The sequence below is a fragment of the Carlito syrichta genome, unplaced genomic scaffold (assembly GCF_000164805.1).
Source record: "Carlito syrichta isolate Samal-C Ts95f unplaced genomic scaffold, Tarsius_syrichta-2.0.1 Scaffold308802, whole genome shotgun sequence".
NCBI classification, from domain to species: Eukaryota; Metazoa; Chordata; class Mammalia; order Primates; family Tarsiidae; genus Carlito; species Carlito syrichta.
Genome location: NW_007252898.1, coordinates 50,794 through 64,219, shown reverse-complemented (window position 1 = coordinate 64,219; position 13,426 = coordinate 50,794). Strand labels below are relative to the sequence as shown.

Here is a 13,426-nt window from a genome sequence, read left to right as displayed (position 1 = left end):
AAAATAATGGGAGAATAGACTTCATAAAACATTCAAAGCAAAATGCCAAATTAAGAACTTGAGGCAGGTATATAGAGAAAGAATAAAATAAATAAATAAAATTGGTCCAACACAAGATGTCTGAGCAAATGCCAGAGATACTGAGCTCATATCTGTGGCTGGCTCTTGTGTGTATCATATGTACTTTTGTATCATTCCATATTCATTCTATGGCTAAGATTTGAGCACTACAGGAAAATTCTAAAGTGTCTTTCAAACAAGTTACTTTCTTTCCAAAAACAATTGATAATACCACATTTTCCTTAAGGCATTCTTCAGCTCCATGTTTCTCAATGTGTAGATCATAAGGTTGAACATGGGAATAATGATAGCATAGAAAAAAGCAAACACTTTGTCTTCTGGAAAGTTATGGCTGGTTTAATACAAATTAAAAGGACAGACACAAAGAAAAGAACAATAACTGTTATGTGGGAACTGCAAGTTGAAAAAGCTTTGGTATGGTTCTCTGCTGGGTAAATCCTGATGGTGAATGACATCAGGAAATAAGATATCATCAAAGCCACAGAAGTCACCAAAACAATCAGGCCTGAATTAACAATTATCAAGAGATCAATTCTGTATATATCAGTGCAATCCAATATCAGTAGAGGATACACATCACAGAAGTACACATGTCATTAGGACCACATAATGGTAAGAAGATAGTGAGAAGAAACTGACAAGCAGAGTGAATAAATTCTCCAGCACAACAAGCTATGATGATTGTGTTGCACCTTTGCCTGTTTATGATGGTGGTGTAGGGCAGGGGCTTGCAGATGGCCACATAGGGTCATAGGCCATCCCTGGGATAGAGGTTTCTATGCCTCCAAGGAATTGAATGATAAATAGTTGTATCATGCAGTTTTTATAGGAAATGGTCTTCCTTTCTTCCAGTAAGTCAACCATTAGTTTGAGGGTTGCTGTGGATGTGTAGGCAAGGTCAGAGAGTGGGAGGTAATTGAGGAAGACATGCACGGGTTGGTCAATTAGCTGAGTGCATGTGATGGAAATCATTATGAACAGATTTCCCATTCAAATAGCAATGTAGCAAAATAAAAATAATACAAAGCAGAGGACGCCAATTTTCTTATTTTGAGAAAATCCCAGGAGAATAAACAATGTGACATTATTCCTATTTTCCATGGTCCAGTTAGTGCAGGAAAAAAATGCATAACAGCCACCTGAAAAGACATAATGAAAAAGTCAATGTCAGAAATGTCATGGAGAATAATGATAACACTAATATTATAAAACTATGTTTAATACATATGATTCTAGAATTTCAGAAAATAAAATTCAAAACCTGATATTTAATAAAAATGTGGTTTTTTTTTTCTGATTAGTCCCATGATGATTTCTATAAATCATACTTTCAGGACATTATGACAATAATGAAATGGATGCATTCAATGTTTAAAATATTTTAAAAAGTATTATTAGTTGCCAAATAATTCCCAGTAAACAATTAAGTCTTCACAAAGATCACAGCTCTTAATCCTTACAAATTCAAAATTTGTTAAGCATGAAAGTATGTCACATACAAATTTGTTTTACAAATGTCAAGTTTAACAATGGCCCTAGTGAAATATATCCTACCTCAGAATAATTTTAGATTATGTTAGAAAATAAAATTAAAAATGAATATAATGATATAAATTTACAAAGTAGAAGACAAAAAAAAAACACACACACAAAAAACCAAACACTCAGCCAGTAAGCCTCTTCCAGCAGAGTTACAGCCAGTCCTAGGTATTGCCAAGCTCTCTTGGGAGGAGTTGAACTTAAAAAAAAAAAGCCAGGCATGATAGCGCGCCTGTAGTTCTGGCTACTTGGAAGGTTGAGGAGGAAGGATCGCCAGAGCCCAGCAGGTCGACACTGGGGTTACTGTGAGCCTGCCATGGCACTCCAGTCTGGGCAACGGGGTGAGACTCCAACTCAAAAAAACAAAAAAGAATTGGTTGAAAAATTGATGTTTTGATTCTGGAATCTCTATCCTGTTGCATTGGTCTATATGCCTGTTCTTGTACCAATACTAGACTGTTTTGATTATTATAGCTTTATAATGAAGTTTAAAGTCTGGGAGTGTGATACCTCCTGCTTTTTTTTTTTTTTTTTTTTTTTTGAGGATTGTTGTAGCTATTCACGGTCATTTATGTTTCCACATGAATTCCTGTATTGTCATTTCCAGGTCTGAGAAGAATGCTGTTGGTAATTTAGCGGGTATTGCATTGAATCTGTAAATTTCCTTTGGTAGGATGGACATCTTAACAATGTTGATTCTTCCGTGAGCACAGAATATTTTTCCATTTGTTTATCATCTTTGATTTCTTTGAGCAGTGTTTTGTAGTTTTCATTATAAAGGTCTTTCATGTCTCTGGTTAGGAAGAGCCAAGGTGTTTCATTTTTTTGTGTGACTATTATGAATGGGATTGCGCTTTTTATTTGGGTTTCTGTTTGTTGATTGTTGGTATATAGAAATGTGACTGTCTTTTGCACATTTAGTTTATACTCTGAGACTATGCCAAAGTCCTTTATCAGCAAGGAGGTTTTTGGCAGATTCTCTTGGATTTTCAAGGTATAGAATCATGTCATCTGCAAAGAGGGATAACGACTTCCTCTTTTCCTACCTGGAATCCCCTGATTTCCTTCCCTTTCTAGGACTTCCGATTGTGCTAGCTAGGACTTCCAATACTATGTTGAACAAGAGGGGTGAAAGTGGGTATCCTTGTCTTCTTCCGATTTTCAGGGGAAATGTCTCGAATTTCTGTCTGTATTTAGCAGTATGCTGGCTGCGGGTTTCTCATATATGGCTCTTACTATTTTGAGATATGTTCCATCTATGCCTAGATGTTTGAGGGTTTTTATCAAGAACGGGTGCTGGATTTTATCAAAAGCTTTTTCTGTGTCTAATGATATAATCACGTGGTTTTTGTCTTTGCATCTATTGAAATATTTAATTATGTTTATGGTCTTGCGGATATTAAACCAGCCTTGCATCCCAGGGATGAAGCCTAACTTGGTCATGGGGGATGATTTTTGAGATATGTTGTTGGATCTGGTTTGATAGAGTCTTGTTGAGAATTTTAGCATCTATGTTCATCAAGGATATTGGCCTGTAGTTCTCTTTCTTTGTTGGATCTTTACCCGGTTTGGGTATCAATGTGATGTTAACTTTATAAAATGAGTTGGGGAGAATTCCATCTTTTTCAATTGCCTGGAATACTTTCAATAGGATTGATATTAGCTGCTCCTTGTAGATTTTGTAGAATCCTGCTGGAAAACCATCTGGTCCAGAGCTTTTTTGTAGGTAGTTTTCTTATGACATAGTCAACTTCCTGGGTTGTTATTGGTCTATTTAGGGTCTCAATTTCTTCTTGTTTCAATCTGGGGAGATTGTGTGATGTAAGAAAATCCTCCATTTCATTTAGGTTTTTGAGTTTGTTTCCAAACACGTGTACATAGTAATCTCTGATAATCTTTTGTATTTCTTCAGGGTCAGTTATGACTTCATCTTTTGTATTTCTGATTATGTTTATTTGGACTTTTTCTCTCTTTTTCTTGGTCAGTCTAGCTAGGGGTCCTTCAATCTTGTTTATACTGTTAAAAAAAACCTTTTGGTTTCATTGATTTTTTTTTTGTATTATATTTTTGTCTTCTATGTCCTGAATTTGCATTTTTATTTTGGTGATCTGAATTCTTCTGCTGAAATTAAGGTTTTAGTGGTCTGGCTTTTCCAGCTTCCTTAGATGATTTGTTAGGCTGTTAACTTGTTATCTTTCCATTTTTATCATGTGTGCTTGAAGAGATTTTGGTAAGATGTTTCTTCATTTTCATTTGTTTCCAGATATCTTTTAATCTCTGCTTTGATTTCCATGTAAACAACCCAAGAGTTGTTTAGTTCATGCTGTTTAGTGTTCATGTCTTTGTGGGTTTGGGGGGAACTTTGTTGGTGTTGATATTTATTTTTATTTCACTGTGGTCTGAGAAGGTGCATGGGAGAATTTCAATCTTATAGAATTGTTTGTGCTTGATTTATGGCCAAGGATGTGGTCAATCTTGGAGTACATTCCATGTGGTGATGAGTAGAATGTACATTCTGTGGTTGTTGGGTGAAGTGTTCTCTAGGTATCCATTAAGTCCATTTAGTGAAGCATCATGTTGAGGTTCTGAATCTCCTCGTTGACCTTTTTTCTTGATGATCTGTCTAGGGTTGTTAGTGGGGTGTTTAAGTACTTAGCTCCTTTCTAGTGAGATGAGTCTCTTGGAGACAATGTATTGCAGCCCCATGATATTTTATCCAATTTGCCACTCTATGTCTTTTCAGTAGCATATTTAGTCCATTCACATTCAGGCTAACTATTGAGATGTGAGAGATTATCCCTCTTATACAGTTTCTTGTTGCTGCTGCTGTTTGTTTGTTTATTTGTTTGTAGTCTTCCTTTTGTATTTGGGGTTGATTCATGTGTGTTTTCAATCTTTTTCCTGCATTCTTGTGAAGAGCATTTTGTTCTTTTTTTCCTTTCTTCTATGTTTAATACTTTCTTAAGTGTTTCTTGTAGAGCTGGTCTGGAAGCAGCATAAACTCTTAGGGATTGAATATCTGGGAAGGATTTTAACTCTCCATTACTGATTAAGCTTATCTTTTTTTTTTTTTTTTTTGAGTTGGAGTCTCACTCTGTAGCCCAGACTGGAGTGCAGTGGCCACTCTCGGCCACTGCAGACTCGACCTGCTGGGCCCCAGCGATCCTTCCACCTCAGCCTTCCAAGTAACTGGAACTACAGGTGCGCGCTACCACACCCCGCTAATTTTTTGATTTATTGTAGAGATGAGGTCTCGCCAAGTTGCCCAGGTAGGTCTTGAACCCGCGGGCTTAGGCAATCCACTCACCTCAGCCTCCCAAAGTGTGGGATTACAGGTTGAGCCACTGAGCCCAGGGTGATTAAGCTTATCTTAACTGGGTAGGCAATTCTTGGTTGAAATTGTTTATCTTTGAGAACTTTAAAGATTGGACTACAAACTCTCCTAGCCTGAAGTGTTCTGTAGTTAAGTCTGCTGCTATTGTAATTGGTCTTCTCCAATAGGTAGTCTGACCTTTCTCTCTTGCTGCCTTTAGAATTTTTTCTTTTATACTTACTTTGTGTAGGCGAATTACTATGTGTCTGGGAGTTGGTCTTCTCTTTTGTTGCCTTGCACTAGTTCTCTGAATCTCTTGTGTTTGAATGGTCACGTTACTGATTAGATGAGGGAAGTTTTCTTGGATAATTTCATGAAATGTTTCTTCCAGGGTGGTTTCTGTCTATCTGCCTCAGAAATTCCAATTAATCTTAGATTTGACCTCTTAAAATAATTGCTCATCTCTTGGAGGTTTTGTTCTATCTTTTAAAGCTTCTTTTCTATGTTTTTAAATAGTTTGGGTTCATTCCAAATTTTGGTCCTCAAGCTCGAGATTCTGTCTTCTGCTTGGTTGATTCTGCTTCCCATGCTTATCAGTTTGTTGTTTATTTCATTCACTGTATTCTTTATTGCTGTTATCTCAGTTATCAACTCCTTCATTCTTTCCTCTTGTCTCTCTTCACTTCTATTTATTTCTATTAATATCTTGATATCTCTGTGTGTGGTTTGAGACCAGTCATTTTGGGGGCTCTTCATTGTTTTAGTTCCAGAGACTATATTCTCAGAGACTGACCTCCCAGGGGTCTATGTGAGACTCATATTCTTCCTTTGGTTTTTCTTCATTTGTGTAGGTATTCCTCTCCCCGCTTTTTTTTTAAATTTCTTCTGTAATTCTGTTGTTCAGTGATGGGGGGATAGCTTTTATTTCTGTTTGGTCAATCTCCTTTTCTTCCTTATATAGACCCTCTGGTTTTGGTCAGTTCTGAAGCTTGACTGGGGTGAGGTTCTGTGCTTTTGGTAGTTTGAGATTTAATTGAGGGAGGAGCTGTGATTCAGAAGCTATCTGCAGATCCCAGTATCTGCTGACAGATGTGTGGGACTCCTGGAACCCACTTCCCCCTGCCTTACAATCTGCCCATGCAGTGGGGGTGTCTGGTTGTCCCCCTACTCGCTTCTGCTGCTGTCAAGTCTCCCACTCAGACCTGATGTGTCTCTGCCTGTTCCAGCATGGGAGAAGGGTGTCAGTCTCTCCAAGTCTGATGAAATAATAGCCTCTGGGTTCCAAGATGGAAGCTGGGTGGAGCTGGGCAGAGCAATGTAAGTCTCTGCCTGGTCCTGGGACTGAGAAGATGGTACCTGTCGGCATCCCGTCACCAGTGTTGGAGTTTTAGTCCATATTTCCACTATCTGCCTTCTCGTGTCAGGTCTGCTGCTGCAGGTCATGGCGTGGGCTGGGTGCCAATGCTAAGGGGCAGCTGTTCTCTGCTGTGTCCTCTCAAGAGTACCCTGAGAATGGTAGATGATCCTGTATGCCTGGGTCTCCAATCTCAGGGTTTTGGGGGGTTGCAGTCACCTCTAGAGGAGAGCCCTGGGTGCATGAACCCGAGTAGCCCCTCAGACAGAATTTCACTCACCCACCAGCAATCACCCACTCATGTAGAATCTTTATGGATGCTTGCTTTTGTGGAGACTCTCTCAGTCTGACCTATTCTGTTGCCATCTTGCCCAGAAGTCTGATAATTTCTTTAAATCCAGAAAGAAATCATAAAACTTCTGCACAGTGAAAAGACCATGGGCTTTAGAATCAAATGGCTAAGGTTTACCTGGTCCTGTGTCCTTGGACAAGTGGTGCAAGCTCTCCAGAGCTTTCTCCTCTGCAGTAAACGGAGGTGATAACAGTGCCTATGTCACAGAATCATTGACAGGACTGTGCATATTGTGTGCATGCACTGCTCTCAGAGTCTTTCTGGTAGGTGATGGAAGTATAAAGTGTGAGGGATAGAGGGAAGCTGCTCTTTACCATCTTAGAGAAAGTCAGACTGCCAACATCTGCTAAACCTGTATTAGTGAGCAGGAATAATGTCATTCTTACAACCTATATTGTGTGCTCAGTGAAATCCTTGCTCAGTGTCTCTCTAGCTGTTCAGGCCAACCTCCCCCGTCCCCTTGCATGAAAGGGTCTCCAAGGTAGTTGAAACAATATTTCAGTGGCAGGGGTTGAGGGGTTTTATAGAAAGCCTCAGGCAACCTAGAAACCCAACAAATAAAGGACTGTGTGGGAGTCAAGATGTCTTACATGTTTTCACACAGGGTGGAGGTAACAATAATAAATCATTTTAGTCAACATTGAGTATTACACACTGAGAGTAATTGAGAACCTCCTTCTAACACATGGTACGCCTATCAGCGTATAATTAATTTCACCAATGAAAACACATTTCTGGCATTGAGTTAGCTAATCAGCAAAACATTTGCTGTTTTTCAAATGCAAAAGTAGATGAAAAACTTTAAATGGCCTCTTCTGATATGTGAGCTGACCACTCCTGGAGAGTGAACACCTGGTTAGATGGTGGCTGCCCATGGGGCATGACTTCAAATAATATGCACAAATATCTCACAGTTTCTGCTAAAGTATCTTAGAGAAAATTTTATACATAACACCTATAAAGTAAGAAAGATAGGCCTTATCACATATAAGTACTCAATAACTATTTGGTTATTAAACCTAATGCAAAAAGTCTACACAACTCCATATTCTGAATTTTGCATTTTCTACATGTATTCCCTTACAGAGTTTGAGCTAGAGTTTCTCTCTCTCTTTCTCTCTCACTTTCTTTCTTTTTTTGAGTTGGAGTCTCACTCTGTCGCCCAGACTGGAGTGCAATGGCTGCTCCCGGCCACCACAGCCTCAACCTGCTGGACTCCGGCGATCCTTCCGCCTCAGCCTTCCAAGTATCTGGAATTACAGGCGTGCGCTACCACACCTGGCTGATTTTTTTAAATTTATTGTAGAGATGAGGTCTCGCTGTCCAGGCGGGTCTCAAACCCGTAGGCTCAGGCAATCCACTCACCTCAGCCTCCCAAAGGCGTGGGATTACAGGCTGAACCACCAAGCCCGGCTTCTCTCCCTTTCTTGAGTTAGAGTTTCCTCTCTCTCTCTCTCTCTCTCTCTCTTTTTTTTTTTTTTTTTGTAATATTTGAAACAATTTTGAATGTATTTCTGATTAACGTGGAATTCTGAGACAAATCATGCAAGCCAGTCCCAACCTAGTACTAAGGAAACATTTTGGGGTCTTTGCCCACTGCCTTTCATGCCATCAGCTTATCAGGCTCCTTCATGAGCTGTCAATCTCTATAAGAACCCCTTTTGCAAAACCATGCTCTCTCTTAAAACATAAAATTGTTCTTGCCTTTCAACCCAACAATTCACTTTCTAAGATCTGTTCTGAAGCAGCTCTGTCCAGTGCCCAGCATACAGTACCTGGCATGTGGTCAGTATTTAAAAAAATACCTGCAGGTGGTTAAAGAGAGACTGTGGGGGAAATGACATGCCAGAGTCACCCAATATTAGAGGAAGAGTTTTGCTTATGTTTTCCCATTCATTTCTAAAGTGCAGCCATGTTTAATGGGAGAAACAAGACTGGATGATAAAGGGTCTCCTGAGAGGAAAAGTCAGCACTGACCTTGGGGTTCCTAGGGTCAGAAAGGGAACCACTCACTGCCTTCCAGGTCTCATTTTACCTCAGAAGTCCCATGAGGAGGCCTCCTTTGGTATTCTAAGAACTCTCCATTCAGAGAGGTTTTATTGGAGAAATTGAACCAGAAAGTATCTGACTCAGATAACAGGATTAATCAACATCCTTCTCATTCTGCAGACACTAATCTCACTGAGGTAGGTCTAGCCCCTTTTTGGCACCACCTGTGGCTCACCTGGGATTTCCTCAGGTCATTTATTACTGCTATGTACTAGGCTTCTCCAGGGATGATGTATTATTATAGTAATACCCTTCTTATGCTCATGGGGCATATTTGTTCCTCCTATCTGCCCTACTGGTTTCCAGCTTTGTATTTACATAATACAGATAATGGTAATAGTAACAGGACTTATGTTTATAGAGACTTCTCTGTGGATTGGTACAAAGCTAAGTACTACCTGGCATTCACAGATTTACCCACAGTGAACTTTCATGGGGGAAAGACAGGGATGCCTTGGTTCTCGCTGCCCTCTCACGTTGAGTCTGTTGCATCCTCCCAAAAGATCTGCCTCAAAAAGGCATTCAGAGATGGGCACAAAACTTGTAATCAGAATGTAGACTGCACAGCAGTAACTCTAAAAATGTCCCCTAGTTGTCTCCTCCCATCACCATCCAGCATTGCTTTCCTCTTCTAGTTGTGTCTTCATCTCTCCTGCTGTCTTTCCCATCCTCAGCTTCTATGATTCCTTTGATTTTCCAAAACTGTTATTAAGCACTGGCTCTCACCTTGCAAAGCCCACCTGGCATCTCAGCTTAAGGAAGGCCAGGTTAACTCCTCAGAGCTCAACAACTCAAGCACTGCCCTTGTGGGGAGGGATCTCTCAGGGGTTCCAGCCACTACATCATCTGATACATTCCTCACGACATTCTTGAGAGGCAAGTGCTCTGCACTGTTATCATGCCCATTTTGTACAGCAAGAAACAGGCTCAGAGAGTAACTTGCGCATGGTTACTCAGTCAGAATCGGGAGCCCCAGAGCTGTGGGAGGACTTAGTGACTCTGTTTACTATGACCACATGTCTCAGTTGCCCCAGAGAGTTCTAGTTTAAGCCTGTGTTCTTCACTCTCAAAAGCACTCTAGTCTGGAATCTTATGGTCACCCTAATTCCACTAGAGGCTTGTCCATTGTTGCTGCCATGGCACCTGCACATGGAAGCGCCAGATGAATATCTTTAGCTTCCAGGTGGTCTTGGGATGGCCATCACCTCTTGAACTGCTGTACTCCCCCTGCCTCTGAATAATGGAGATTTTCACATGAAACTTAGACTTGAGTCCAAGAGTATACAGAGGGTGCAGTTTCCTGTGACCGTTAGGCAGGTAACTCAATTGAATTAATCTCTCTGTATATGACAGGCAATCAACCATGCCATGGACTCAGCAGCCCAAGGGGGATCAGGGAGGCTAGGTGCCCACTGTGGACATAGCTTGAAGTCTGGGATGCTTGCTTAGTTTGTCATCACATTTCATATCTGCCTCCCCATCCAGCCTGCCTCCCTGAAGGAGGATCAGGGATTGAAATGAATTATGCTTATTTATGGCCTAGTGTTTCAAGTGAGAGCTGGATGGAGGCCTAGAGAATTAATTAATTATTTCCATTCCAAGAGAGGTAACGGGGGAGCTCACTCTACCACAGCTGGCTCTGAGCTGACCCCAGAGACACCGCCAGGTGCTCACCTGGGTCCTTTCACTGGCCTGATCTCTACTGTAAGTTCAACTTAGTGCAGAGCCACAAGGAAAAACAGACTTCCCCTGCATGCATGCTATTTGTGTGGGAATCAGCTCTGTGGGTGGTGTATTTTCAGTGAGTCAGCTTTAGGCTGCACAGGGACAGGGGTATGTCCCCCTCCCCATTACCTTCCCTTTTAGAGCAGGAATACAAATTCCAATGCCTGCATTGAGAGGTAATAGAATCATGCTTAAAAGCAAAGACTATGAAGCCAGAATGGATGATGATGATGATGATGATGATTAGTGGTAAGCCAGTAAGGCAAATGACTGTGGCTTCCAGTGCTGGAGTATTGGGAGCTTGAAAGCCAGAGTCCATAGACATACAGACACAGGGTTTCCAGAATCTTTCCATTTTTCAAGAGAAGCCAAAACTCCAGATTTGTGTGACATCTAATTTGTAAATACTGACAAGTGAAAATATGTTATTAAACATTGGGCTGGATAAGATAAAAAGGTCGATGGGCCCAATCCAGGATGGGACCTCCAGATCATGCCCTCTGTCACTGTAGAAGGGATAAGAACAAAGCTGCACAGTCCCACAAAACCCGGAGGTGCATTAATTGTTCCTATGTTCAAAGTCTGATTTCACAACTGAAGGGAAGGGAGGGTACAGAAGATTGGCAGCTGAGACTTGGCTGGGGAGTGGTGGGTTGGCAGTGGCCAGCCTAGGGGGTACTTCCAGGGCCAAGGGCATCTCAGCCCAAAAAAGTTTTCTGTTGGAGCAGAGTGGCCAGCACAGTCCAGGTTGAGGATGGCTATTTTACATGATAACCGTAAATCTTTGAATCAAGAGACCACTTCCTTTCCAGTTACCTTCTTAATACAGTGACTAACAGCCTGAGCTCAAGAATCAAGCTGCCTGGATTAAATCCTGGCTCAACCCCTTGCTACCTGTGTGATTTGGGGCAAGTAACTTTTTTTTTTTTTAACACAAAACCATTTATCTAAATAGAACAAACAAAAAACCTTTGAAAACAATCACATTTACAAATAAATTGGTACAAAATAAGTAGGGAAGATGGTGAATCTGCGACTTCATTTGAGTTATAAAATGCATTAATTGTGACAGCTCATGGAACCTGTACATGTCATTTGTGCTTATTTAGGTTTAGGGACACAGCTCTGGATACTGCATTCAGAAAACTTCACCGCTCAGATGCAGGAAATGTCAGTTAAAAAAGTGGACAGTGTACGGGTAAACGTTGGGCCTCCCTTTGGTCCCCACTTTGCCTGGTTTGAGATCAGGTACCATTATTGATTGTGTCCCCCCTAACCCTATCCTGGCAGTATCCCACTACTGCCAATTCCTTTCTTATAGTATTGTGGTAAAGGTTCAGGTTCTGCTTATGAGTGAGAACATGTGGTACTCTGTTCTTTGTTTCTGTGATAGATCACTGAGTATTACTGACTCTAGATCCATCCAAGTTGCAGGAAGTCCATATGCTTGTCCTTCTTTATGACTGCATAATGTTCCATTGTGCATATGTACCACATTTTTTTATTCAGTCCAGTTTCGATGGGCAGCACTGCTGGTTCCATGTTTTTGCTATTGTGAATAGTGCTGCAATAAACATGCATGTGCAGGTCTCTTTTTTGTAGGATGATTTGAGTTCCTCTGGGTATATTCCCAGTAGGGGGATTGCTGGGTCATATGGAAGGTCAATTTCTACTTCTTTTAGAAATCGCCACACCGTTTTCTATAGAGGTTGAACTTGTTAGCATTCCCGCCAACAGTGTAGATGTGTTCTCTTTTCTCCACATCCTCAGCAGCATCTGTTGTTGTTTGTTTTATTAATGATGGCTATTCTTACTTGGGTTAGGTGATAGCTCAATGTGGTTTTAATTTTCATTTCTCTGATGATTAGTGAGGCTGAGCACTTTTTCATGTGTTTGTTGGTTGCCCATATATCTTCTTTTGAGAAGTATCTATTCATGTCTTTTGCCCACTTTTTAATGGGCTCTTTGGTTTTTTTTCCTTTCAGCACATTTGAGCAGTTTGTAGATCCTGGATGTTAGGCTTTTGTCAGATATGTTGTAGGCAAATATTTTTTCCCATTCTGTGGGCTGTCTCCCTGCTCTCTTGATGGTTTCTTTGCTTTGCAGAAGATTTTTCTCAGTTTGAGGTCCCATTTGTCTATCTTATCTCTTATGGCATAGACATTTGGGGTTTTGAACAGGAATTGGTTGACTTTCTCCAATTACTATAAGGGTATCTCCTGCATTTTCTAACATTCTTATAGTTTGAGGCTTTACATTTAGGTCTTTGGTCCATTTAGAGTTGATTTTTGTGTATGGTGATAGGTAAAGGTCCTGTTTCAATCTTCTGCATGTGGTCAGCCAGTTTTCCCAGCACCATTTACTGAATAGGTCCTCCTCTCACCAGTGGTTGTTGGTGAAAGCTTTGTTGAAGATGAGTTCATAGAGGAATTAAGGTTTTGCTTCTGGAATCTCTACCCTGTTCCATTGGTCCATATGCCTATTCTTGTACCAATACCAGGCTGTTTTGATTATTGTATACTTATAGTAAAGTTTAAAGTTTGGAAGTGTGATACCTCCTGTTTTCTTTCTTTTGCTAGGGATTGTTCTGGCTATTTACAGTCCTTATGTTTCCATAGGAATTTCTGTATTATCATTTCCAGGTCTGAGAAGAATGATGTTGGTAATTAAATGGGTATTGTGTTGAATCTGTAGATTGCCTTTGGTAGGACGGACATCTTAACAATGTTGAGTCTTCCTATCCATGAACATGGAATATTTTTCCGTTTATTTGTGTCTTCTTCGATATCTTTAAGCAGTGTTTTGTAGTTTTCAGTGTAAAGGTCTTTCACTTCTCTAGTTAGGAAGATGCCAGGGTATTTCATTTTTTTGTGGCTATTGTGAATGGGATTGCACTTTTCATTTGTTTCTCTGCCTGTTGGTGGTGGTAGATGAGAATGTGACTGACTTTTGCACATTTATTTTGTATTCCGAGACTTTGCAAAGTCTTTTATCAGTGCAAGGAGGTTTTTGA

At 40.5% G+C, this 13,426-nt stretch overlaps 1 pseudogene; it reads right to left on the bottom strand.

The window, feature by feature from the left end:
• Nucleotides 1-261: 261 nt before the first annotated feature.
• LOC110596340 lies at nt 262-1,182 on the bottom strand (annotated as a pseudogene).
• Between the last annotated feature and the right edge of the window lie 12,244 nt (nt 1,183-13,426).